The sequence below is a fragment of the Dermacentor andersoni genome, chromosome 11 (assembly GCF_023375885.2).
Source record: "Dermacentor andersoni chromosome 11, qqDerAnde1_hic_scaffold, whole genome shotgun sequence".
In the NCBI taxonomy this organism is placed as follows: Eukaryota; Metazoa; Arthropoda; class Arachnida; order Ixodida; family Ixodidae; genus Dermacentor; species Dermacentor andersoni.
This window is the reverse complement of record NC_092824.1, coordinates 104,453,245-104,479,627: the sequence shown is the minus strand read 5'-3', so window position 1 is coordinate 104,479,627 and position 26,383 is coordinate 104,453,245. Positions and strand designations below refer to the sequence as shown.

General features: G+C 47.4%; 1 protein-coding gene across 1 annotated transcript in view; it reads left to right on the top strand.

Annotated features, from left to right (window-relative positions):
* The window catches only part of LOC126539247 (uncharacterized), a 56,399-nt gene that overhangs the window by 1,310 nt on the left and 28,706 nt on the right, over positions 1 to 26,383 (top strand). The window lies entirely within an intron of this gene.

Genomic DNA, 26,383 nt, shown 5'->3' with positions numbered 1-26,383 from the left:
AACAGTGCGAGTACTAATGACGGTGAGAACAGTTTTGCGAGTTCAGTTTCGTACGTACGGCACATATGGCACCTTTACATTGTAGAACGCTCGGCCGCTGTCCAAAAAGAAAGAGTGTGTTGACGTACCTGCATGCAGTTTAACTTAAGCGGTATTCTTGCTCCCGTTCTCATGGTTCAGAACTGAAGCTACAAGAAACGGTCGGAGCTGTCACATTCAAAGCGTCTGTCCACACTGAGTCCACGTAGTTTTGTCAAGCGAAGGAATTGAGATCGCTGGGAACAGGACACAGCAAGGACGCGTATTTGTGAAAGAGAATTTCTTGAGTAACATCTCACCGTTATCCAGGTAACGATTACCTACCTATTTCGCCAACATCGCTAAATGATAACTGAAACTCAGCTCGGCCGTCCAATCTTCTGTCTTTTATAATTCTCTTGCTTTCAGCGCAAGAAGAAAAAAAGGCAGCCGTTCACATTAGACACCACTGTTCGACACCACTGTTCTCAACAGTGGTTGAACGACGTAATCTCGCTGAAGCTAACGCCACAACGAGAGGACTTCGCAAAGTCCTGACGAAGACAAGCTCCTGAAGGCAACGTTTCGACAAGGGGACTTCGTCAAAGGCTTGATGAATGCAGTCGAAATGCTGGCTCCGGCGACATGCCTTAGTTCGACTACTGTTGATCCCTGCAGAAAATAGCGCCTCTACCTCTTCACAATAACACTCTTTCTCTCAAGTCTCCATCTTCCTGTGAACCTTTGCCTACAGAACACTGCGCAGGTTTGTCAAATTTAAATGGAAGAGCAACATTACAGCGGTTTGAACTAGTATAGTATATATTTTTTTTAATTATGGAGTTTTACGAGCCAAAACCACTTTCTGATTATGAGGCACGTCGTAGTGGAGGACTCCGGAAATTTCGACCACCTGGGGTTCTTTAACGTGCACCTAAATCTAAGCACACGGGTGTTTTCGCCCCCATCGAAATGCGGCCGCCGTGGCCGGGATTCGATCCCGCGACCTCGTACTCAGCAACCCAACACCATAGCCACTGAGCAACCACGGCGGGTGAAGTAGTATAGTATCCTTTCGAAACCCTATACTATCTGTTCATCTGGGAGTAAAACGGTCGGTTACTACTGAAGATATTATGAACACTAAACTTTAAATTTCTTGAATTTCGCGCGAACAACACGAGCAACGCTACGTCACTATGGCGTCACAAATACTGAAGTATTTGCCGTTATCAGGGCTGTTCTGGTGCATAAAAAGTTTCTAGGATTAATCTTTGGTTCCTTTAGAACGCGTTGTTGTCATATACTTTGCCCATAAACAAGTGGGCCTGAATAGACACTAACAGAATATATGACGTCACGGCGAGCTGGCGTTGGAATTTCAGGGCGGTATCATCCCTCGTCATTCTTACTGAAAAGGACACTGTCTTACTTTTGCAGAAGCGAAACTAACAGAAACAGATCAACAAATACATCTATTTGGCCTTCCCTTTAGGCCTATTTGACACTGCAACCTGTACAACTGCGACAGAGCTTTAATTTTAATTAGGGAAAAACTATTTCGGAGGTTTAACGACACGAAGCTACACAGTGGGAGGCTCCGGATTAGTTTTGACCACCTGCGGTACTCTGGCGCGCCTCCGATCCACCGCACAAGAGCGCGCTTTTGAATTGCGATTCCATCGAGATGCCGCCGCCGAGATTCGAACCTCTGACCTCGTGCTCAGCCCAAAAACGACATGGCCGCTGAGTCACCGCCGCGGGTCGACTTAATTAAAAAAAAAAAAGAAAGAACGTTGCCCACATGGCGCATCATACAGACATCTTCGCACACAAATTTAGCCTGCAAGCCTTTGTGTCATAGCTGTTACGATACGGCGAAATACTGACTGGGTTTGTTCCTTTTTTAAGAGTGGGCGATGATGCACATCCATCCTACGTGCTTACGCTGATGGACAGCCATACCGAAAAAAAATCGATACGAAGACACTCGTCCCAGACGCGCGCGAAGCACAAATAACAGCGTGTACGGAAACACGAAAAGCGTGAAGAACCAGAACCACCAAGACTAGTCTAGGTGTTTCTGGTAGAACCCAGTCGCGGGCTTCGGTAGTTCTGCTGGTCCTTTCTGGAACTGCCGCGTTCGAACTGCGCGTGTGAAAAGTACGCGCCAGGCACGAAGTCGGCACGCGAACTCAAGTCCTCTCGCGCGAGCAGGCGAGATGATGAACGGTCCCGCGCACTTGCCCCAGGGGGTGGGGGGCGGAGGGGTGTATGGGGTGGGGGGGGTGGGTCCCGCGGCCACGCTTCGGCGTCATCCGTCAGCGTAGAATCGCACATGCGGCACGTCGGTGCGCCACGCATCCGGGCCGATGGGCAGCGATTATGCAAAACGTACGATCCGCCGCGTTGTGTGTGTTGAGGAGCGTGTCGGCCGGCCGCCCCGACGTCGTGTGACGTCAAGCGAGTCGGTCACGACTCCGGAGGAGCGAGAACGTGTTCTTACATAAGCGGAGTTTTCGATGCGAAACCGCGTTTAATTCGCCGAGCAATCGGTACAGAGCCTCGTCGATTCCCGTGTTCCTTCCTGTCACTGTTTGCTTGTCCGTTTCTCACGACTGTGTGGCGTCACAGGCGATGCGCGCGATAGCACACATCGCCAACGTTATGCATCGAATCGTGGCGGCCGGCGAAACGTTGCATACGACGAATATTTTATTAACCTGTCAAGCTGACTTCGCTACCGGAGAATACGAGACAGGCGTTCTTCGCGTGCGGGACGATTCGGCGGTGTGCTTTCGAAAGGTATTTCGGCGTTCCGGGCTCTTCCGCAATGAACACGTGAGCACGTGCGTGGGGTTCACGACGAAAAAAAAAAACGACAGATGTGACAGCCACGCAGGACTTAGAAGGATCAAATGGCTTCGAGATTCGACTGCAGGTGTGTGGGCGAAGCTGCATTTGAATACCACATCCGCGATGTCACGTCGTACTCGCACCAACTGCTTGATCAAATGTTGAAGCTGAACGATGTAGCCAAGGGTTCGACGGAATACCATCTGGTCGTGTAAGTCGCGTAAGTTTCGGGATCCGTGCGAATCCCGAAACGTCATTTTGTTTTCACTATGGTCAGCGACCTGCTACTTTTGCAATGAAGCTGAAGAAGCATACATATGTCACTTAATTATGCGACGACCACCACAATATCGAGTTCACCCAATTCCTTAAATCTGATTGCCATCAAACGACGTGAGACAAAAACAGAACGAGCACTTAAGAAACATGGTCACTTTCATACAGACGCGCTCAGAGGTCCTGTGATCAAATCTGTATGTCAGAACGAAGAAAGAGACAGTTTTGTGCTCATTATTACTGAAGTTGTGCTTCATTTTAACACATGTGAATTTTACCTAGCACAGTTAACAGAGGCCCCCTCTCCCCACTCCCTCCCATGCACCCATTGTTCAGCTGGGAAAGTACAAATCTTGCAGAGTTTCTAAAGAATTGAAACATTAAACACCCGTTTCCTTGTTTCGCTCATCAACGTTAACCACGCAATTTGTGACGTGTGCTATACAGTTAAACCAATACGTTACCGAGAAACGGTGACCTGTCTATCGCTACTCCACTAAGTCCAAGAGAATCTTAATTTGCATAAACAGACGGCACATATAGCTCGGCTCGCACTAGGCCTCGCAGGTGATCATCCTGGTATCAGGGGTGTTCTACATTCAGGGGTGTCTGAACAACATTTCGTTCCGTAACGTTCAGTCGATTCTCGCTCTCGACAATTACCGCATGGATTTCTTTTTTTTCCTCCAGGGAAATTTGTTCACGCGAATCGGAAGCAGACTCGTTTACGAGTCCCGGCAGCAAACTATAAGCGCCTCGCCGAAGCAGCCGGGTGAGATCGCGAGGCGAGATTCGCTATCTCTCGACAACCGCGCCGCTTCTCCTCAGTCTTGCGAAGTCTCCCTGCAAGTCCGAAATAAACGAGGAAGCAAAAATACCGATATGCAACGAAAGCCATCAGATCTTGTCTGCGGCCGTATCATCAAATCGCCGAGGTGAGACTGCCCTCATACGTGGGCCACTTCTTATTCAAGAATTTTGCTCCCAAGGACGCTGGTACACATACCTGAAGCTAAGTGCATCGTGAGGGAGAGTATGGTTGCGACACACAATTTGTACTTGCAGCCGCTTCGTGCACGCCTTGAAGGATTTCCATCAGGTCAGTCTACGAAGTATTTGCCCTTGCCTATCTCTCTCCTTGAGCACTTCACCTCCCTCACCACACACACACACACACACACACACACACACACACACACACACACACACACACATATATATATATATATATATATATATATATATATTATAGCACAAGAATCGATCAAATAAAGACACCAAGGACAACGCAGAGGAAATTACTTGTTCTTACTAATTGAATTAAAGAAATGATAATTTAATGAAAATGAAAGTGGATGAGAAAAAAAGAACAACTTGCCGCAGTATAGGGAAAGATACCTCGTCTTCCCATTACGCGTGCGGTGCTCTAACCAATTGAGCTACCGCGGCGCCGCTATCCCATCCACTTTCTGGGGTATTTATGTGTTACTACTGGAACTAACCCAGGAAGTGTTAGCCAGTGCCACTGCTCACCACCTTATATATATATATATATATATATATATATATATATATATATATATATATATATATATATATATATATATATATATATATATATATATATATATATATATATATATATAAGATTGCCTGTCAAGCTTTTGTCTATAGCCAACTCTTACATTACATAATATTGCAGTGGAAGAGGTATACAACGAACTACTCTGGAACGAACCAACCTGTATCGTGCATAACGAAAAGGTCAACATGTCCTGGCCACATTTCTATTCGTACTGCGTATTGCAAACACCGCAGTAGCGAATTACCTTACAAGAAATTTCCCGTTTTAGCAAAATCATTTACGTGTGCCCACGGCCACGTTTGGTCTTGTATAATGAATTCGTGCCAAAGCGCCCGCGCTGACTCTTTGTCAGGGCGACTACAACGCACGGTAAACGTGAAAACAAAACTGAAATTTTCTGGAATTTCTTAAGATGAGGAAAATACAGAGGGAGAAAACAGAATTTTCACCCCGCGCTTGCTTTAATAAATCGGGGAAATTGGTACCTACAGCGGTTCAACAGCGGTTCAATAGCAATATATTCAACTGAAACCTACTCAATCCGCAAACGATGGCGCACCTTTTGGTTGGGCAGGGCTGGTTGGTCGGAATGTAACGAAACACGTAATTCATTCAAATCTGACAGTGCTTCCCAAGTGACCTATAGCTTGCTAGCAGTAGTTGAAAATTATAGGCCGGCAGTAACTAAACAAGCTATGAACCACCTACTTTTTTTTTTTCTTGCGCCAGAACTACAGGTGTTTTAGACTGCCGGGGAATTTTTATAAAAACATTCGGTAATAACACAGAAAGAAATCTGACAGCTTGAAAATATCGACGTTGTATAGACGTCCAATTGGTCTATTTGCCGTAACGTTGCATTGGCCACATCCAAGTCCGGTCAGTGCCTGAATAACTAGTCCCAGCAAAGGACGTCTCCGCAACATTGCCTTGACGGCGCTAAGGCTGAGAAAGACTGTTTTAGCGTAAACTGCACGAGACAGGTTCCGTAAGGGGCACCCGTCGTTATTCCGTCATAATGAATAAAGCTTGAGTTGTTTCATCGCGCGTATCTCGTATTATTTATTTATTTATTTATTTATTTATTTATTTATTTATTTATTATTCATTCATTTACTAACACTACAATCCCCTGTTTGGGTATTTTGGTGGGCGGGTTACACAAATGCAATCGTTAACCAAAATGACCGCTGGAACAAACGAGTTCCAACAAGCATGGCACGTGACACAATGACGCTGCATGTAAAGCAATTAAAATAAACTCGACACAAATGACGTTATTCAGCGCAATAAATTAAGGCGACATATATAGAGAGATAACCTGTGAGCGAAAAACATCCCTGGCCCCGCCCACTTATAGAGACGTTTGAATGTATATACCTAGGAGGAAGAGCCTAGAAGGAAAAAAAAGGCGATTAATCCATATCTTGCAACGGACGACAACGGGCCAAAGACAAAGACAAACGTACAAACAGCACTGGTTTTCATATACCTGAAAAGTCATACCTGAAAGTCATCGCTCCACGTATGTTTGGGCCCTTCCTTGATCCCGTTTTTCGTGCGCTGCGAAGTGACCTGCGTGCCGGGGGGGGGGGGGGGGGTAGATCACTTTATCCGTTGGAAACTAAAGTTTATTCTATCTATCCGTCATCACTTTCATAATCCTATTTTTGCGTCCACTGCCAGGACGAAAGCTTCAACCAGCGATCTCCGATTATCCTTGTCTTGCGCTAGCTGATTCCAAGTTACTCCAGCAACTTTCCTAGTTCCATTACGCCTCCTAATTTTCTGCCGTCCTCGACTGCGCTTTCCTTCCCTTAGCATCCATTATGTAATTAATGGTCCACCGTTTATCTGCTCTACGCATTACATGGCCTGCCAAGCTCCATTCCCCCCCTCTTAAAGCCTTCCCTTATTTTTCTCTCTCTCTCTCTCTTAAAGCCAACTAGGATATCGGCCGTTTGCTCTCTGATTCACACCACTCTCTTCATGTCTCTTAACGCTATGCTTAACATTTTTTTCGTTCCATCGCTCTTTGCGCGGTCCTTAACTTGTTCTCGAGCTGCTCTGTTAGCCTGTGCGGATCACCTGTGTGTGGAGCGCGGATCACGAACCAGTCATTCCGACCGTCTATTCTAGTGACAAGATGCGAGCCCGGAAAATAAAGGCCGTGCACCTCTATTCCGGAACTTGGCACTCAAGCAGCGGTGGCGGATACCCCTGTGTTTGACGACCAGGATTGCGGCAATTTAAAGTGTACTGGGTGTTTTAGCGAACACTTTCAAGATTTATTATTATTTTTTTAATATTGCCTGTGGCATATATAGCATAATTCTAGTCCGTGAGCTGGTCCACTGTTACTGAAAGACATTATTTGCAAAAAAAAAATTATATCTATAATTGAATAATTAACAAAACTTCTCTAATCAAGTTTTTCAACTAGTTATCTGATGGCACATATTGCAATTTACAAATTCTAGCCGGGGAGCTCGCAAAGCGGATCCACTTGGAAGGAATTTCCAGCATGAGACCATTTTCGAAACATTAATTCCCGAACTTCGCGGAGAAATACATTGGCGTTCCAGTTACTGTTGTGCTTCAATGCACAAGTAGAACGACAGTGCATTTTTACCGCAAGTTTTTTCGGCGCATATCTCGTAGATGGTGTCACGCGCAAAATTCTTTTCGGGTGGATATGCGTTGCAGGCTCACCCGCTTGTATGTGTAAATTACAATACGCGCCATACTGTAATGAGCTAAAAACTTAATTAGCATGTTTGTTAATTAATCCAATATGGATTGACATTTTTTGTACAAGTAATGTCCGCCTCTTCGAGTAGACAAGCTCATGGAGTAGAATTGTGATATCTGCCACAGGCAATCTTTAACATTTTGTGAAAGTTTTCAACCTGTATACCTGGCTCGCGCAGCGGCCGCCAGGTATTCCCTGTCGGTCCCTGCGTGGGAGACGCCCACTGCGCGCTGACGTGCATCCTGCAGGACATTTATTAAAGTTTTTCCAATCCAATCAACCTGTATATTCCAATCCAATTGTGAGTGAGTGAGTGAGTGAGTGAGTGAGTGAGTGAGTGAGTGAGTGAGTGAGTGAGTGAGTGAGTGAGTGAGTGAGTGAGTGAGTGAGTGAGTGAGTGAGTGAGTGAGTGAGTGAGTGAGTGAGTGAGTGAGTGAGTGAGTGAGTGAGTGAGTGAGTGAGGACGTTATTGAAGAACAAGGAATTCATAAATTAAAGAAACTTTTGTATGACATTCGCGAAGAGCAACCTCGTAAGCTCATTGCTGATCAGTCTATTGACCATAAGTTCGTCGTAGGTCGATAGTCATTAGAATAATCGTATTCGACTCGAAAATCTCGCCATTCGAGCACCTCTAGCGAGGAGGAAAAAGAGAAGGAAAGGCAAAGAGCTTAGCCAGTGTAAAAGCGGCTGGCTGTCCTTAGTGTATTTTACAGATGATCGCAAGATAAATATATAAGAAAAAAAGGGAAAAGAAAACACGCAACGCGATGCAACACGAAAACACTCTTTCACGGGGTCCGCATACCCCAAGGCAGAAGCTGAAATATATATACTTGTTATAAATGTATCACTTCTGATTAATTCGCTAATAATCAACTTTCTTTCGCCAAAGAAATACGAGTTTCGAACGAACACTCGGCCGCCGTACGGCCAATAACGTCTCTCTCGGAGTACCCCAGTTCTGACAAATATTTTCAAAAGTTCAAGAACCTCTACGACGCACCCCTGGCACGTCGCTGAAGCCAACGTCTCGACAAGGGGACAATGTGTCGTGCACAGGTCTCAGCGCGTTTCTGTCACCCCGTGCTTCTTGGAAGAAGCAACAAACAGTGTCCCTACCGGTTACCTTCCTCATCAGCCACCCTCCACCCCTCCACACCCATCCTTTCTTCTTTGACAGCGACTTCCCTCACCCTATTCTGCGCACGGGCTTCTCCTCCTGTTCGTCCTCCATAGAGAGGGGGGGGGGGGGGGGGGGGCGAACGAGCTACATGCGCACAAACGCTGTTTAAGAAAAGCAGTTCCTGCCCCGACCACAAAGACAAGTATACCCCCGTTGAAACGTGGGCAACAGCGCCATTCCTTGTGCGACCACTGTTAAATCACTGTTCAGGACTCCATTTTTCTCCTGCGAAGTTTTCTCTTGACTGAACCCAACAAGTGTGATAGTTGATAAACACTTATAGGACATTTTGGGCTCGTACTAAATTTGTCACGACATGCTGCGCCTGGTGTCGTCGAGATACTACAGGTGTCGTGACAGAGAGCAAAATTTGCTGACACCGTAAGAAATAACGCCGAGCGCTATAATGCCGCTATCCTGGAAAATCATAGAATCGCTGCATGCTACTGGTAGTGACATATGGGGCAGAAACTTGGAAGTCAACAAGGGCGTTTGGGAAAAAATTAAGGACCGCGCAACGAGCGATGCAATGAAAAGCCAACTCAGAGCCGGAAACACGTCATAAGCGCCATGTTGTGGACCACACCCATTAAAGGGTTTGGACCTCAGTTTAAAGCTAAACAATGACAAGTAGGAAATGCGACCCGAGTACTTCTTTCAGGGACACTAAGGAGAAAAATCATTGGAGCTGTGTTAGTAAATTACCCTACTGCAATAATAATAATAATAATAATAATAATAATAATAATAATAAACGACCTTACTGCGAGAGGAAACTTACTGGTAGGCCAGAAAAGTCGTTAACACTAAGGACGGGTGGCGACGCCGCCTCGACGTTCTCGCACCATACCGCCGTGACGTCACAGATTTTGACGGCATCTGCGCGGGCCTATAGTTACATATTTATCGGCAAAAACGGACTACGCTCTTTTTCAAAACGCCGAAGAACGAACTTGGGCAAGTTTCGAGAACGTTTACCGAGCCACAGCGGTACAATTACGAGTAGAATTACGTTTTCCTGCGAAGTTTTCTCTTGATTGAACTTAACAAAGTGTGAAAGTTGAGAAACACTTATAGGACATTTTAGGCTTGTACTAAATTTGTCACCACATGCTGCGCCTGGTGACGTCACACTCACCTGTGCCGGCACTGTGATTTTAAACGCGAAATTTAATAAAGTCTCGACTTCAATTTCCCGTTTAGCATAATCAACCTCGTACCGCGAAATTGAATAAAAAATGAAGTTTTGACGTAATACACTTCATCGGACTAAACGGACTTTGCGTTTCCTAACAGCGCCTCTTTAGCGTCTCTGTTGAGAGTTTGTATGCGAGTTGAACCGGAGGAAAGCGCCAGTGACGTTTCGGGGCGTTCGGAGAGCAATGAAGCGAGATTCGCGCGCCCTTGTTCTCGCGGTGCGCTTCCAAGGACGCAACCTGAAAACGTCGCGCACCGCAGCGAAGAATGCGGATCGGCATCGCGTTCAGCGCATGCATACGAACGGAACGAAAGCAAAAACAAAGGAAAGGAAAAAGAAGAAAAGAGCGCGATGACTTTGAAGCGGGTAAAAGTCGCGCGACTTGCGCTAAATAGAGAGAGAGAGAGAGAGAGAGAGAGAAAGAGGACACCCGAACCGCGAAATCCGGATTCACCGTGCAGAGCTGAGCACACAGGGCCGTGGTTCGACCTTCGACGGCCCCGCGCGAGTGCGTTATACCTGGAATGTGCGTCACTGGAATTTTGCACATCGGTCGTCGACGACGACGACGACGAAGCACAGCCGCGCGATCGCTCGCCAGATACATTTCCTCCTCACTCTCTTAAGCTGCGAGTGCGATGACACCACGTTGGCTTCGGTTGCGTTACGGCTCCTTGGAGGAACCGCATGAGTTTCCCGCAAAAGTTACTGGAGTGGAAACTCTAGCACTGACATCGTTCGGCCACTTTGGGAATGATGGCTGGTGCATGGATTCGTCTATAACCTTCGTAACTGTGGCTTCAGACGTTCTTGCGACATTATCTACATACGAATGTATGACGTATCACTATCGACATTTATAAAGCTAGGGCATATCGTATAACGCCGCAAGAACGTCTGAAGCTACGAGCACGAAGACTAGACAGATACATGCGCATACCCGTTATCCTAGAACTGGCGAGTTCCCTCTATAGCAATTTTTTTTATAGGGAACTCTCGTGCGGATAATCTGCCCTACAGTTGGTTGATACGCTCCTCACGATCTCGGAGGCCAAGCGCGAGCAAAACTGGAAAATGCACCATTGGAATTTGCGCTTGGGTCGCCACAGTTAATGCGATTGCACGACCTATTTCCTTCGTATTCTCCAAGTTGAGCGCGCGACGGCACCAACTTGGTTTTCGTTGCGTCCAAGTAGCTTAGAACCAATTGCGCAAGGGTAATGCCGCTCAACAGCACGTCCGGATTAGTACCGCACAGATCTCGCCGTATGGTTAGTACAGTACAATAGAGTACAGTATGTATAGTAGTATAGCTTTCGGCCTTCAAATTCGTCGAAATTTTCGTTTTGCCGCTTACACAACGGCGACTCTCCGTGGAGAATCCTTACATTGCAACATCGGTGAACCAGTTGACCAGCTCTATATCGGTTTCCTAAAGCGTAAAAAAAATTTAATTTGCCCTGCTGTGCGCGCGGTGTTTGAGCGAAGGCCTTACGTGACTCCTCCTCAAAACAGTGCTGTAGATTATTTCATACGTTTACGGGCATACATACGTTTATACATACGTTTACGGGCACGATAAAACTTTGCTATTAGCGATTTGTCCATTATTCAGTGCAGTGTGCAGGGTTATTAAATGATAGCTTGCCAATGTCGCCCAAAAGTAGTTAAGGGCAAATACCTTATTGATCATACGTATAGGCCAAACTTTTTCTCGTAGCCGAAGCCATAACGTTGATGCCAGAGAGGGCAAAAAAACTAGCCTAATTTGACAATATAATCGCTCAGTCTGGCCACACTGACCGTTAGACATGTTGCAAGGATGTCGCACAGAAAGCGGTCGCTTTCAAGTGCGAGAAGGTGTTGTACAGCACGGATTGCGAGTCATGCACAGGTGTGGATTCTCAAGTGCCCACATCTGAACTTGCTCTCTCCACTGCCTCTCTGTACTGTTTATACCGCGTGATAGAACTTATCGTGACTGTAGGTGGTTCTAGGGGGCGTACTACTAAAGAATAGACAACCGTTTTTTTTTCTCTCTCTCTCTCACACACGCACACATACACACACGAACACCCAACCTGTTCGTTAATTACACCTGCCGCGGATAACCTTCCCACCCGGTCGCGTCTTCACATGCGCCAACCACAATGTTTACCGCTCACCACAATCGCTATGGGCGATCTTTCTGGCAGTAGTTCCTTGTTAGAAATCCCTCTCGGCTGCCTCGACTACATCTCTCTGTAAGCGCAGAAAACAAAAAAACATATAAGAGGAAGAAAAGAATGGCCAAGATATTCAGCGCTTTGTTTTCTCTTCGTTTCTGACCTATTCTTCTTCGCGGCTTCCTCGTTGCGCGCTTGCGCAGCGAGACGCGAGCCATATCAAATTTCCATCGCGCGTCTCTTCATTTCATTGGCGTGACGGTACACCGGCATCTCATTTCCTGTGCACCTCTCTAAACAACAACAAAAAATGCAGTCTTCCAAACGAGGAGGCTCCGGCGGCGAGTTGCCGACCAAACAAGCAGGCACTTGCAATCAAAAGCCTACATTCCATACAATCGAACGAACTCGCGAGGCAAACAAACGCCAGCACGCGCAGCCGAGCGCACGAGTTTCACGCAGGTACACGCAAGCCCGAATGATGCGGGCGAGTCGGAGGCAGCGTATTAAAAACCGCGCGCGCCCGGTACAGTACAGTCAGTCAGCCCGAAACGTCGGCCGAATAGCCGAAACGTCGTCGTTGCACGGCATCGCGAGAGAGGGGGAGAAAGGAAAGAGAACGTATGGGAAGGTACAAGATGTTCGCTGGGCCCGCTCCGCTAGGCGCTCCAGTGAAGAAAAAAAAAAAACGAGGAGCCTTCCGGCCACTTCCGGGTCCGCCGGTGGAGCTACGCGAACACCGCCGTTACCGAGACGCCCCCCTTTTCTTTCTTACCCCTCTCGCCTTCTCTATTTCTTTGCATTTTCACCTTTGCGTTCTTTCCGTTTCACCGACTCGCGTGTGAGCGAGCTGCTGGGAGCATCGTGCTCTTCCTACGTACTACACGCTGTCGTCTGGTCGCCGTCGTCTGCTCTACACTCGGTGCTCAGCGCAGACTCGGCGCTGCTGCTGCCGCAAATAGTACGCGCGTTACGTTGTAGGCCTAGCACAGAGGCCTAACTCCATCACCCCCTCCCTCACTCTCGTGGGTCACGCCTAGCGCGGGCCACCTTATTATTACGCCCTCTACCGGCGGCCGTTGTACACATCATGACCGTCCGCGGACGGCTATGCGAGCCTATCTCGCTCGCCTTCTGATCGCTGTTGTGTAACGGTGGGGCCGGCCGAAAAGGCGGCGGGTCGAGACGCCGAGGAGGAGCCTCGAATTGAGCGTGGAGGCTCCGACTTGACCGCGAAGTGGCCGTGCTGTCTGTGTGCGGTCAACTATAGCATACGGAAGCAACTGGCCGAGAGGAACTGCCCACAATGCACGAGTCTTCGAACGGGAAATGGGTTTGGGATGACCGGCCGCTGGTTCGCCGGATTCGAGGCGCATCTCGACTTAATTCGATCGAGCGGGAGTTTTCTGTGGTTGATTTTTGTTTGCTTTCTTTCGCTGATGCCTTTCCGGAGAATGTCGCCGCACTGGCTTGGCTTATATCCGAAGCGGATAGCACAAAGACCATCTTTTGTGGCGTCTGCGCTTTCTTATTATTTATAGCTCTTGTATTGTGTCCGGTCGCGTAGTTCAGGGAGGCAATGGCTTAGGTGGTCTCAGGCAAAAGCGGCGGGAGTTCGCGCCGAATTACACTATAGCCGCGCGCAGAGCTGAGCACCCCAAGCGAGCGCTGTATTCAACAACGCTTTCGTGAAAATAGACACATAGAAGCGACGCGTTTGTGAGGTGCTGGCAGGCGGACATCACATGGGATCTATCTATAAGTCAGCGTAAATAATGGACGCTGACAGCAAGTATAGCTGTTAGCGCAAGCTCACCCGCCGCGTTGATTGCCGTTGAATGTGTCGGAGAGGTCTGCCTGTCAGGTCAGTGGCTTTGCGCTAGTGAACAGAATGTTGCGGCAGCAATTATACCGGACGCGCTTTGATGGTGGCGCGGTATGCAATACGGCTCTTACTTGGAATTTTTACGTGCGCTGTAAATAACCACGCATGAGCGAAGTTAATTCCGCGACCTACACTACCTCAAGGCAGCGTTGCCTTGGGACGTTAAACGCCAATAAATCGATCAATTAATCGATCAATTAATCGATCAATTAATCAATCAAAATGTTGGGAGGACAGACTCGAATTAAACAGCACCGATTGACAATTTATTGTATCAAATTCTCGTAAAGAATCGCTGAACGATTGAGTTAGCATCCAGCGGCCGCGGTTTTAGTTTTTCGCGGATAGGTCCCAGAATATTCAACGCTCCGGGCAGCTAAGTAAAATGGCGCTAACACCGAAAACGCAGAGGCATGGGCGCTGTTCACGTTAAGTCTTTATACTGACCCTAAGCGATAGTCAATCAGCGTGGACGCTGAAGTCAGAGAGCCGACCTGCGTGTGTACTAGTTTGGCTGGCCAAACTGTCGCCTGTATGTCAATTTCTGCCACACAAAGCTTTCGTCGAAGCCCACATATTATTCCAAAATATTAATATTTATTTATTTATTTATTTATTTATTTATTTATTTATTTATTTATTACACAAACCCGCATTCACTGCAAGAGCACAATAGCGAGGGGGATATATACACAACTTTGAACACGGCTTTAAAAACAGGTAAACAAAAGCAGACGTCGCTGGGAACAAAAGAACAGCCTCAGGTAAGAAAAAGACAGAGCATTGTAGACTAACATGCATATAATAAAATTTGGAGTAAAGCTTCACCTTTAAGAGCGGAACACGATGGCATTCAAAGATCTACGACTGCTTCTCATGCTTCCCGGCAACTGCAGCGTATGTAACCGTAATGTTTTCCTGGAAACGCTAGCTGCGAACGCTATGCACGAAAGCAGGCTTTGTGGTAGAAACGCGGCCTCTTGCGTGGGCCGCGATGCGGCGGAGGCGAGCGCCATCTGGAGGTGTTGCAAAGGGACGCGCCGTTCCGAGGCCTCCAAGATATACGCGCGCAAATGGCGGACGCCATGGCCGGTCTATGTATTGTAGAAACATTGGAAACGGGGGTTTGTTTGATCAAGTTGAAAAATGAGGTTTGTTGGAGTTTTCGCGTAAATCACGTTTGTAAATTGTGTGTAAGTCGTACTTAACGGTTTTTCTACGTACTTTAGCTTGAGAAATTCAATTAGATCAGTAACTTCCTTGAGCCACATGGAGGGCCTGGGTATGCGTGGTTCGAAAATATTTTCACCTAAACGACTTTCGACGCTGGATGCCGGACGCGGGACGCCGACGTCGGATTTTCTGTGACACGGGTTCCTTAACGCTGTTGCGTTAAAACTGAGAATTCGATGCGATGCTTACAATGGTTTAAGGAAGCTGGTTCCATTCAGATGTTCGCTGAAAAAAAAATAATTACCTGAGCAAGTTCCTTTTGGCAGTTATCTCCCGAGCTTTGAAACAATGGTTGCGGCGATGCGAAATGTACAAATCATGGCCCCGCTTTGCCATTACCATAGTTCTGCATGTTTACATCGGCACCGCTGCGGGCGTCGCGCGCATGCATCTCTTCAGGCTCACTTCAGGATGGCAGCCTTTACAAGTCGATGAGCGTACAAAAAAAAGCAAAGGGCAAAAAAGTGTTTTACAGATATTTTCAGAATAAAAGTCACAGAGGCATACGAGTAGCTAAGATGACGCAGATTAACTTTCTCCATCGTCTTCATCGGTATCGGCACAAGTCTCGCCGTACACTACACCCTTTCCCACGCGGGCATACCAGTAAACAGACAATCCTATCGAACACTAATTTCATACAGAGCAGGCAACCTTGCGGAAACTATGCAATTAGTGAGGTCGTACAGAAGTGTCACTCCTCGCGTATCGCCATGCCAGTTGTTTTCGATCTGCGACGGTTTTTAAGAATAACTAATATGTTACAACTAAAACTCGGGGATGTGAGTTTACGTCAAATCACGTATTATGCACCTTCGAGCTTCCAGTATGCGACGCACTATGTTTTGGTCGCGAGCGCAAGCGGCGCTCTGCGGCCGCTGGTCGCAGAAACGTGTCACTCCGCCGCTCGTTCGGCGTCACGTGTGAATAGGCACAGACCCGCGACGCCTTCCGCGTAATATTTACGTTATATTTTGCGGCACAAAAAGTATGAAGCCTAATGTTGCATCGAAATACATGACGCATACCTATACAGTCGGCGTCACCCTTGTGTATAGCGCAGGAGCAGCGGCCGCCGGGCCCTTCCGGAGGCAGCCAGCGACGTCTAACGGTAGCTGCTGGGCTCGAGATAAGAAGTGTCTGGGCACGCACGGCCGACGCACCTAGTCTCGGACCCAGCCACTACCGTTAGACGTCGCTGGCCGGCTCGTGAAGACGTCTGCCCAGCGGTAGATTTAGGCACCACTGGCCTCCTTGACGCCTTTGGGTTCAGCGAGAGCAGTGGAAAAGTAGACATGTCCGCAATAAAGATTAATAAGAGACGATTGGAAGATTGGTGGAAGAAAAGTACGGAAACGACAAATTACGAAGACGCACAAAAGCAAAGTTCGTAATAGGGCATCAGAAAATTTGGTTGTGGGAGTTCATAGGTTTTTTTTCGTTTTTAACCTAGGTAGGACATTAGGCAGTATAATAGCAAGAGCTTGGTGGCGCAACCCACCGCCCCGTTCCAAAGGGGACGCTCATAACATCCATCCATCCATCCGCCTCGGCGGCCGCCGTTCCCGCGCTCTACACAACGGTGACGCCGACTGTACATTTCCTTTTTGTTTGACGCATTATTTTTTGGGCGCGAATGTGAACAGTGAGAAAAGCTTCCTTAGCCTTCGTAGCGGTTACCTGCTATGTACGAAAATGTACATAGTCGGATACAAGTCTGCAGTGAAGCCCCGCCTACGCCCTCATAACCGCCAGCCACTGTTCCTCCACGAGGCTGCAAATAGTTCGTACTTCAAACTTTTCCTGTTACGCAGATAAGGCGGTAACCATAAAAATAAAGGTATAAGCGCGTAATTTTATGCGCTTTCACTCGTCTGTTATAGTGGAACGGCGAAAGCCTAATTCTTTGTTGAACTGAAAGAAAACGTTTGCTTCGCTGCAACTATTTACTGTCAAGTTTCACTTCAGTTTGCAGTGAAGTTTCACAGGTAACACGGGCTCAGCAATAACATTAACTGTACCGAGGACTTTTGAAGAGTGAAATGCTCAGACCTCATACACTTTGTTCATGTCTGTTGCACACCTCATAACTTCCACCAATGAAAAGACTCTTCAAGAGCAGCATACGCTCCTGAGCTATCACGTACGACACCATTTTGAAAAGGTGGCACGATTTTGTTTGCTTCTGTGATTGGCCAGCAGAGCAAAACAACGCCCCGCGGTCCGTGTGCTTGGTTGCCAACTGCTGCTTTTTTTTTAAGTTGTATCCTACCATATAGTATTCATCGGTACCGGCTCAACACCTGTCCTACACAGCCGTATACTCACGGGACACTATGCACCCACACAGGCATGCCAGTAACCATGAGAGCTTTCCCTTAGTCATCATAGGTATTGGCTCAACGAACGCATTAGTAGTCTTCAGTCTCGCAGCACTACATCCTGTCCAGCAGGCTCCGCGAAACTGCTGCGCAAGCATGCACAACGTGCTGGACGTCCTCCGCGGAATGTCTCCAGCGAAACGGAGAAACCTCAAGTCCCTCGCCGCGTGTATAACAATGAGAGAATGGTTAATACTTTGCGGGCCGGGTCATTGTTTGCTAAGGTATACGTATCACCGAAACCTGAGCGGTCGCAGTGCGCCAGCCAGCCGCGCCGGCAATTTTCACGTCAGCGTGTCCGCGTCGCACGTTTGCCGACATGCAAATGATCCGAGAGCACGTATACACGTCAGCGAGCGCGCATGCAAAGTACACTGGCCATTGGTGATCACCTGCACGTACAAAGTGAGGCGCCCACGTGTTGGTGTGTTGAGCAACGAGGCACATGCGCGACACACCCTGCGCTTTATATTTGCGTCACACGAGTCGCGTAAGCCTGTGCGTCATGCTACGGGACGTGTATTATACTAGCTCTTAAAAGGACACTAAAGACACTTCTAAAAAGGACAACGCAGTGAACTATATGAGTGAAACCCTTTAAGAGAAGGCTTTAAGAGAAGGCTGACAAGTGGCGCCGCCGCCTTTAAGTTCCCGCACCAGCCCGCCGTGACGTCATGAATTTTGATGACGTCTACCACGAGAGCAGTTCATTCTTTATCTGTAAAGACGGACTGCGTCGTGTTCTAGAAGAGTCAAAGGTAGAACAAGTTTTGAGAAGGTTTACAATGCACCACAACGGCCCCAATTGTATAAAAATAATATATACCGATATCCCTGACGTCACGCTGACGTTCCGACGATGGAGCTTCGGTGCGACATTAAAACGATTATAAGCGTGACCTTCATTTTCTCAGCTAGTAATCTGCAGCCTCTTACCGCTAAATTAGCGCAAAGTGGATTATGGAAAGAATGCTTTATCTGCAGGCTAAACTCTTGTACTCTTGTTGCACTACCCGAGAAATGATTCAGGTCAACCAATGATAGCCTATCATCACTGTCATACGCTTTTCTTCGTTTCAGTCGCACAATGGACTCGTTTGCTTTCAGTAACGCTACGTTTATCATGGCCCTATCCGAAACGGAGGAACCGGTGGAGAATAAACCTTAATGGCAATGTAGCCGATAATTATGATATATGTTGTTTCACAAGAATGCATCGTTTGTCCAATTAAGAGTTAATGCTATTATATAAGCGCTATTATATTATATAAACCTGCAGCATGAAAGATTACGGCTATAACGGGAAAGGTATCTTTTTGTTTATTCCTTTCTTTTTCTTTACTTTAATGTGCAATAAGAGTTACCGTCTCTTACGCGCTATCACGATCGCCGTTGTCGATCGCACGTCCACTAGATAACAACGCGTTGTTAGCCTTTTCTGGTACAAACGCCGCGTTCGAATGAGATTACATGTCTTGAGAACGATGACGATTGTTTCTAACCCGAGATGCGCGTTTTTAATGTCCCACTTCTCAAACACTGCGCAAAGCCACCAATATAGAATGCTTTTTTGTGTGATGTTCCTTGGCGTTCTCAAGGCCGCTGGCTTAATACAAAGGAAACGGTGTTATACCGACGAAGAAGCGGTGTTACCCTACCGCAGTAATGCCTTCAAAACACCTGCGCATGTCGTTATATATCTACTGGCCTTTTACCTAGCATATTACCCATTTTTTTTTTACCGCCATGCTTACCTCAGGTCTTTTTCTGGTCACCGATACCCTTTCATATGCAGAGTAGAAAATTATGGGGTTTTACGTGCCAAAACCACTTTCTGATTATGAGGCACGCCGTAGTGGAGGACTACGGAAATTTCGACCACCTGGGGTTCTTTAACGTGCACCTAAATCTAAGCACACGGGTGTTTTCGCATTTCGCCCACATCGAAATGCGGCCGCCGTGGCCGGGATTCGATCCCGCGACCTCGTGCTCAGCAGCCTAACACCATAGCCACTGAGCAACCGCGGCGGGTGTATGCAGAGTAGTATGCAGACGGCTACTTATACGGCGGCAAGCTTTCTTTTTTCTTCTACGTTTCATTAAAAACCTTTCTCTCCCCTGTCTCACTGGAGGTGTATCATTGAGAACATAATTTAGTATGAATAAAAAGAATTTCTCGGAACTTTGGGACGTTCGACCACAGAGCAACCAAGTATATGGTACCAATACACCTCTCGTACAAAGGAAAAAAAAAAAAAAAGCAACATGCGCGTCGTGAGCGAGCGGCAACGTTCATAACGCAGCGCGAAGTCGCCGAAAGCCAACGAACGCGTTAAGAAAATAAAACGTGAGGAACGTGCTAAACCAAACGCAGCGTGACGATGTAAAAAAGCCACCAGGAAACGGCGAAAGGGTGAACTCGCCTCCCCCCCCCCCCCGCTTCATACCAACTCCCACTCCAGCTTCCAAAGCACTGCGCAGCAAAGACCGGCTACAGACCCCGAGAAATAAAAAAAAGAAAGAAAAACAAGAGCAACCAAGTAAAACATCGAAGCAGAGCAAACAAGTAAAACATCGAAGCAAGAACGACGAGCTAGACATCTCAGCGTGAGGGCGGCCTGTGGGCGGACGTACGAAGCCAGACCGATGTATACGTTAAGAAAAAAAAAAAAAAAAAATTCGCGAGGAACAGGAAATGGGAAGAAAGCGTAGTGGTGAAAACGCTGTCGTCGTGCCGCTGTGAAATGCGCTTCCTCTTTCCTGACCACGGAGTTCGCAAGTTCCTCTCTCTTTTTTTTTTTTACTTCGAGACTCTCCCAGCCGTTTTACACCTCTGCGAACGACGGTGAAGTGCGCGCGAACACTGTACGCCTTGGCGGTGCGAGCAGCACACCCTTTTTATACATACGCAAACTTCTGTCGCCACGCCGCTCCCTCCCCCCCCTCCCTCTCTCTCTCTCTCTTTCGTCTGGCCACTCTTTCTCTTTTCGCTTTGAAACTTTCGTTTCCTCCCAAATCGCACGCGTACAGTGCGCCACGCCAGGTCAGGCGTGAGCCACACATACAGAATGCAGGAAACTCAACAGTAGCAGTTCCTTACGGGGCTTCGCACTCCTGCAGACCGTCTCGAGATATTTTTCGCCGCCTGCAGCAAGTAGTTTTGCTGCGTTTTACGGGCTCGAATGGGGGAAGTGGGGGCCGCTTTATATACCTATATACGGACCCGGTCGTACACCCAGATTGGTCCGTACCGATTTCGAGATTGTCCCGAGCTATTTTTTACGGCGCGGTGAGCGTGGTTCGGCCGTTGAATTCCGCCATGTTTCGATCAGTTTCGAGCCAATCAGATCAGGGCGCGCGCGTAGTCCCGCATTTGCGAGCCAATCGGGGTTGGCAAGATGGCGAACTCGACGATGTGGCGGAGTTCCGAGTTCATCCCGAATGGCACCCCCGTGTGCGGTCAAGTACTGACGAGACCACGAGCAGACGATGTAACTATATAACGAATATGATGGATAGCGCGTGGGCTTGTTTAAGCTTCGCCCCTGTGGCTTTGAACAATCTTCTGGGATCTTCCTTAAATGTAATCTGTCATCGCAAATTTGTCGAACTGCAATGACGAGCCAATGAGAGTTTTTTTTAGAAGATTACAATCGAAGGGAATTGTGATTATTATATTCGATATGCTGTTTTTAGAATATTAAAAACGAAAAAAAAACTGTCTAAAATATCGACAATAATTGCCCTTAATGAGACCGTCCTAACACATAAACCCGTGGTTAGATCTACAGCAGCAGCCAAACTTAAAAAAGAAAGATATGTTCGAATATAATTATGAGTGCAAATTACATAACAGAACGAAATAGTTGAGCGTAAGATACTCAGCTCCCCTAAAAAGCAAACGTTTTTGTGGTCTCAAAACATGGCCCAAACCCAGGAGAGGCACTGGCCACTCATATAATCACACAAACAATAAGGACGAAAAACTTTCAAAAAGGTAACAATAGGTGACACAACGACGGCGGAATGTGATTTCACATAGCACACTGAAAAAGAAAAGAAGAAAAAAAGCAGCGCTGTCGGCACCCCTAGGAGCACCACCACCTCCGAGACGCATGATTAAACTTAATTATGTAGATTTAGCTGCCATAATGAACCCGCGCCGGGCACTCAAGGGATATAAAACAAACGACAATATATTCGAGGTTGGATTGCGCAACATTTTGACGAGACAGAAGAGAAACACACCCCAGAGCGCTACTTGCAACTATCGTTTTATTCCCTTGTCAATGGAATAAATACAGGAAGATACTCAGGGAAGTGGAGGGTGGGGAAGGGGGTAGCGACAATAAACAAATAAACAAAATTTTTTTTACAAATATGGCCATCTACCAATGCCCCCCCTCCCCCCCCCCCCCCCCCCGAATATCTTCCTGCATTTATTCCATTGACAATGGAATAACACGATAGTTGCAAGTAGCGCTCTGTGATGCGTGTTTCTCTTCTGTGTGTCTCGTCAAAATGTTGCGCAATCCAACCTCTAATATGCTATACCAACACGCCCAGTCTTCAACCTTGACAATATTTATTTTTTACAATATATTCCACGTCGATAAACTAAGGCTCGACGACTTGCTAGAAATTTGAGGAACATTCTGTGGAGCGAGCAGAAAGCGGCAGCAGAAAAAAACACAAATCAATTGTTTCATGGTCGTTACAAAAAAGGACATTAGCTAGTAATTGAGATACCTACGAAGATAGATACGGGGCAAACACGCAACAAGGCTGAACCCAGACGAATTCAATCGAAGTCGCAGTCTAATCGCATAACAATCCAGATGTCATCCATCATATTCTCAACTAGCTTAACTATACCACAGTAGCGCGTAATTTTTCTCCTGTAATGCTAGCATAAAGCTATACCGAGGATTATGTGTACACGTGCTTGTGCGCTGACAAGCCCATATTGTCCGTATAACAATCTCTACTTAGCCCAAGTAGTACCGAGTTTACTGAATAACCAGATTTTCTAGCTGTACACTTACTAGCTATGCCAGGAGTTAGTATATGCTCTAGTTATACTCTCTTAGTATAGTAACTAAAGTTAGTCATAGTAACGCTGCGTGTCTCGCCGGAATGAAATGCGAACGCGAGAAGGCGAACCAGACGGCGCATTTCCCTTTCAAAAAGCACCAGCATGCGTCACACTAACGTGATTTATTCATGTACGCTTAGTTCTGCGGCGTATCGTTGGGGCGTGGTAACAAGCGTTGTCTAGCCACAGTCGTGTCTACGCCTGTGTCAGCGGTGTTACGTTGCGTACACAGAACGTGCGCGTGCCAGAGAAGCGGCGAAACCATGCCGTTGAATCAACCATGAACACGGTAACGGTGTGGCCATGTGATCATAATCATGAAGCCTAATTCGTATCTTTTGCTCTAAACGGGAAAAAAGAAATAAAATAAGCGGGTTCCCAGCGGACTTCGCGGCCGGTTTTTTTTTTTTTTTCCCGGAGAATATTGATGACCTTGGTGTCGCGAATGCATCTGATAAGGCCTCGTGTAGCGCGGAAAAGCCTTCCTGTTGACAGGTTTCCACGTTGGCTGGGGACATCCGGAAGGCGTATCCGGCCGTCATTCACAGAGGCGCCCGACGTTCTCGCTATGTCCAGCTTTTGTTCTTGTTTTTTATCTCCCTTCTTCTCCTTCCTTTTCCTCTCTTCGGCATCTGTGAAAAGCAGCAGACATGTGCCTACTTTTGGGCACAACTGTACTATTAGCATCGTACGCTTGTACCAGGCAACGATTAACCCTTCGCCGACATACGGTAAGAAAGCAGTTATTTGCTTGAAGCAAACTGCTTTCGTCTATAGTTACTTTTGTTCGACGGTGCATCGATAGATGGTGTTACCAAAAATGTATAGTTTTGAACGTGCCTCACCCTGCTTCACTGGGACATACTCGAATAGTCGTCGGGCAATGGACTGTGATTTGCGACCATAAATTGGACGCCAGACTCAATAGTTTAACGTAATCTTTCTCACTGAGTTCTACAATAAGTAACCTGTCGTGGTGACAGCTAGTTCGATGGTGCTAATAGTAGTAATAATAAATTCGGATTCCAAATGACCACAGCAGCAGGCGAAAATCAACTTCGGAACCACACCCTATCTGTCTCCACGGTTTCAGTTCACCGGTGTACCGTTACCAAGGGATTTTATGTCAGTTCGTAAAAGATATCAAGCGTTAGAGGAAAAAGCTTTGCAGCGGATTATGTCACATTACCATAAAATGCTACTGTGGCGCATTTCCTACCTTAACTATAGATAGCTTTCCTGTGACGTCAGGGACGCAGCTCTCACTGCGCTAGTACCCAAATATGGTGGCCACGATGAGGTCAGCGCATTGTATTATCACGCGCACATTGTTTTGCTTATTGACAGTGACTGTTTTTCACCGGTTTATCACTGTTATCGCTATGTAGTTCCACCCAAAATGGGCCCATCATGCTGTCATGCTGTTACATTTCTTGATTAGACTCCTTCTCGATGTGCTTATACCTAAAGATGGCGGCCGCGATGACGTCTGTGCAAACTATCTATTATATAAACCAGATTTTATTACTCGCATGGAAAGCATCGGTATTTGTCTCATTTTTCGAAAAAACTGGGCTTCCACGTAAAGAGTCAAGACGCGAAAGCAAAACAGAGAGGGCCACGTTCCCGAAATCGTTTCCGCCTCGGTGCAGTGCCTTCTGTTATCTTTAATTACTTTGTCGTTAAAACGAAAGCATCGAGAATATGAACAGCAGCCGGCATAAAGTAGCGACACCGTGATCCATTTTTCACACCATATAATTAAGGGTTCAGATAAACGCGAACGACGGGGTTTCCCTGTTTCGGCTGGACGGCCTCGGCCAAAGAAAAGTAGGCGGCGTTTACGTCCTGTTCACGGACACGCCTGACAGCTGCCGTTCGCGCTGGCGTTCGCCCTTACTAATGCACACTGCATACACTGATTGAACGTACAAAGTACTATGATATTAAAGATCCTCACTGGCGCCATCTGTTGTAAGTAGCGTAAGTTCTGGGCTGCTACGCAAGGCGATACAGTGCGCCCGCCAAGAAAGTCGGTCCTCAGAGTGATCGCTTTCCTTCTTGTAAAGGAAGTCACCTTGAAAAAGCATACCGTACTTTAGTACCATGTACGTAAACGACGGCATGTTATTCAGGCTGACTTTCTTTACAAGTCGTCGGCGTCATTTTAATGCATATGCATAACTTGAGCCCAATTCAGTGTCGGATAAATTCGTATGCTGTATAAAATTCTGGGCGTTGTTCCGGCGCGAAGGAAAGATCTATAAGACAGGTATAGGCTCTGGAAACGCTGTCAAAATTCCGCCATGTTCGATTTTTGGACCAATCAGGGAAGGGGCAGCCGTACTGTGAGCCAATCAGAGCATGCAAGATGGCGAACGCACGCAAGCTGGCCGAATTCAACAGTGTTCAGAATAGGGCTCCCTGGGAAAACAAAATCCATACACGATTACTCGTGGGTTATCGCATCGGGCATTGAGGATGCGCCGCTCATAAAACCACTGTTGTTTCGCCATTGTTTCACTGACAATCTGATTTGACATGGATTTGCAAACAGCTAGCATACCAACCGAGGTTCGGGGGAAAAAGCATATTTCATTTACAAACTTTCGGTAGCTGGAGTCATCCGAGAAGCCATTTCCAGTCCGGCGCCACGCTTTCAGACTGCCCGCGCCGACGTATAATGCGGACCTCCCATTCTGCACTGGTATAACTGAAACGGAAGGCGCCAGCTCAATTACTCGAGCTGTGTTTAGAGCTGCGACAGCCGACACAGGTGGCGCAATGAGCACTTAAGCACGGTAAGGAGCCAACCATGCAAGTGACCTTGCTATAACGGCACACCGTATAGTTCCTTTTGTTCCAAGCACGACAACGTTGTCCTCGGCACTGCCAAAAAGATATGTTATCTCTGCCGGCGCCAATTGTCTTCCGCAGCAGTTAAACGGCGAAAAAGGGCGTCCCCGCGAGTCCCACCCGCGTCATGCACCGCGAGCTGAGAAATGGGCCTCGCTTCTTTCGACATGCAGCGCGGGAGCAAAAGGGCACGACCAACTAACTGACCACCACCATGCACCACCCGCGTGGCTTCGGCGGTCGAGCTGTAAAGGAACGCCGTCATTTCGAAAGCGCCTCCCGGTCGACATATATACCGAGCTTGGGTCTCTCGCGTTGTTACGAATGCCTTAGCAGCTTATATAGACTCCTTGCCGGGCGCGTTATACGGAGCTCCCCCAAAAAAATCAAAAGTCAGAGGTCCGGTTCTGCGATACAAAAAGCGCGGGCCTGTTCAAACGCGTTACTTTTTTTTCCCCTCCGAGCGCTGTTTAGAAATTCACTGCCACAACGAACGATGCAATATATATAATAGCCAGAGAGAGAGAGCGCGCGTGTGCCCCGCTTTCATTGTGTTGCGAAGGCGTCGTCGACGCGTCAGTCGTCGACGCTATAGCCCGCGCTCCTATCCATTGTTACTTGTCGCTTTGGCGCGCGCGATGATTCAGGCCCGCAGGGGGGGGGGCAATGGAACGCGCTCGTACGCGGAGGTCTGGCCGCACGCATTCAACGGCTCTCTCCTTGCTCCTCTGCAAGTATATTATTCGCTTCCTTTTTTTTTTTTTTCTTTTATTGCTCGGAATTCTCGGCCTGCGTCCGAGCGCCGTGCGACGATTTATTCGCCGCCTCGCTGTTGCGTGCATAGGCACGAGAAAGTTGAGACGGACGCGCGTAAGGCGTAATGTGACCTGCGCGCGT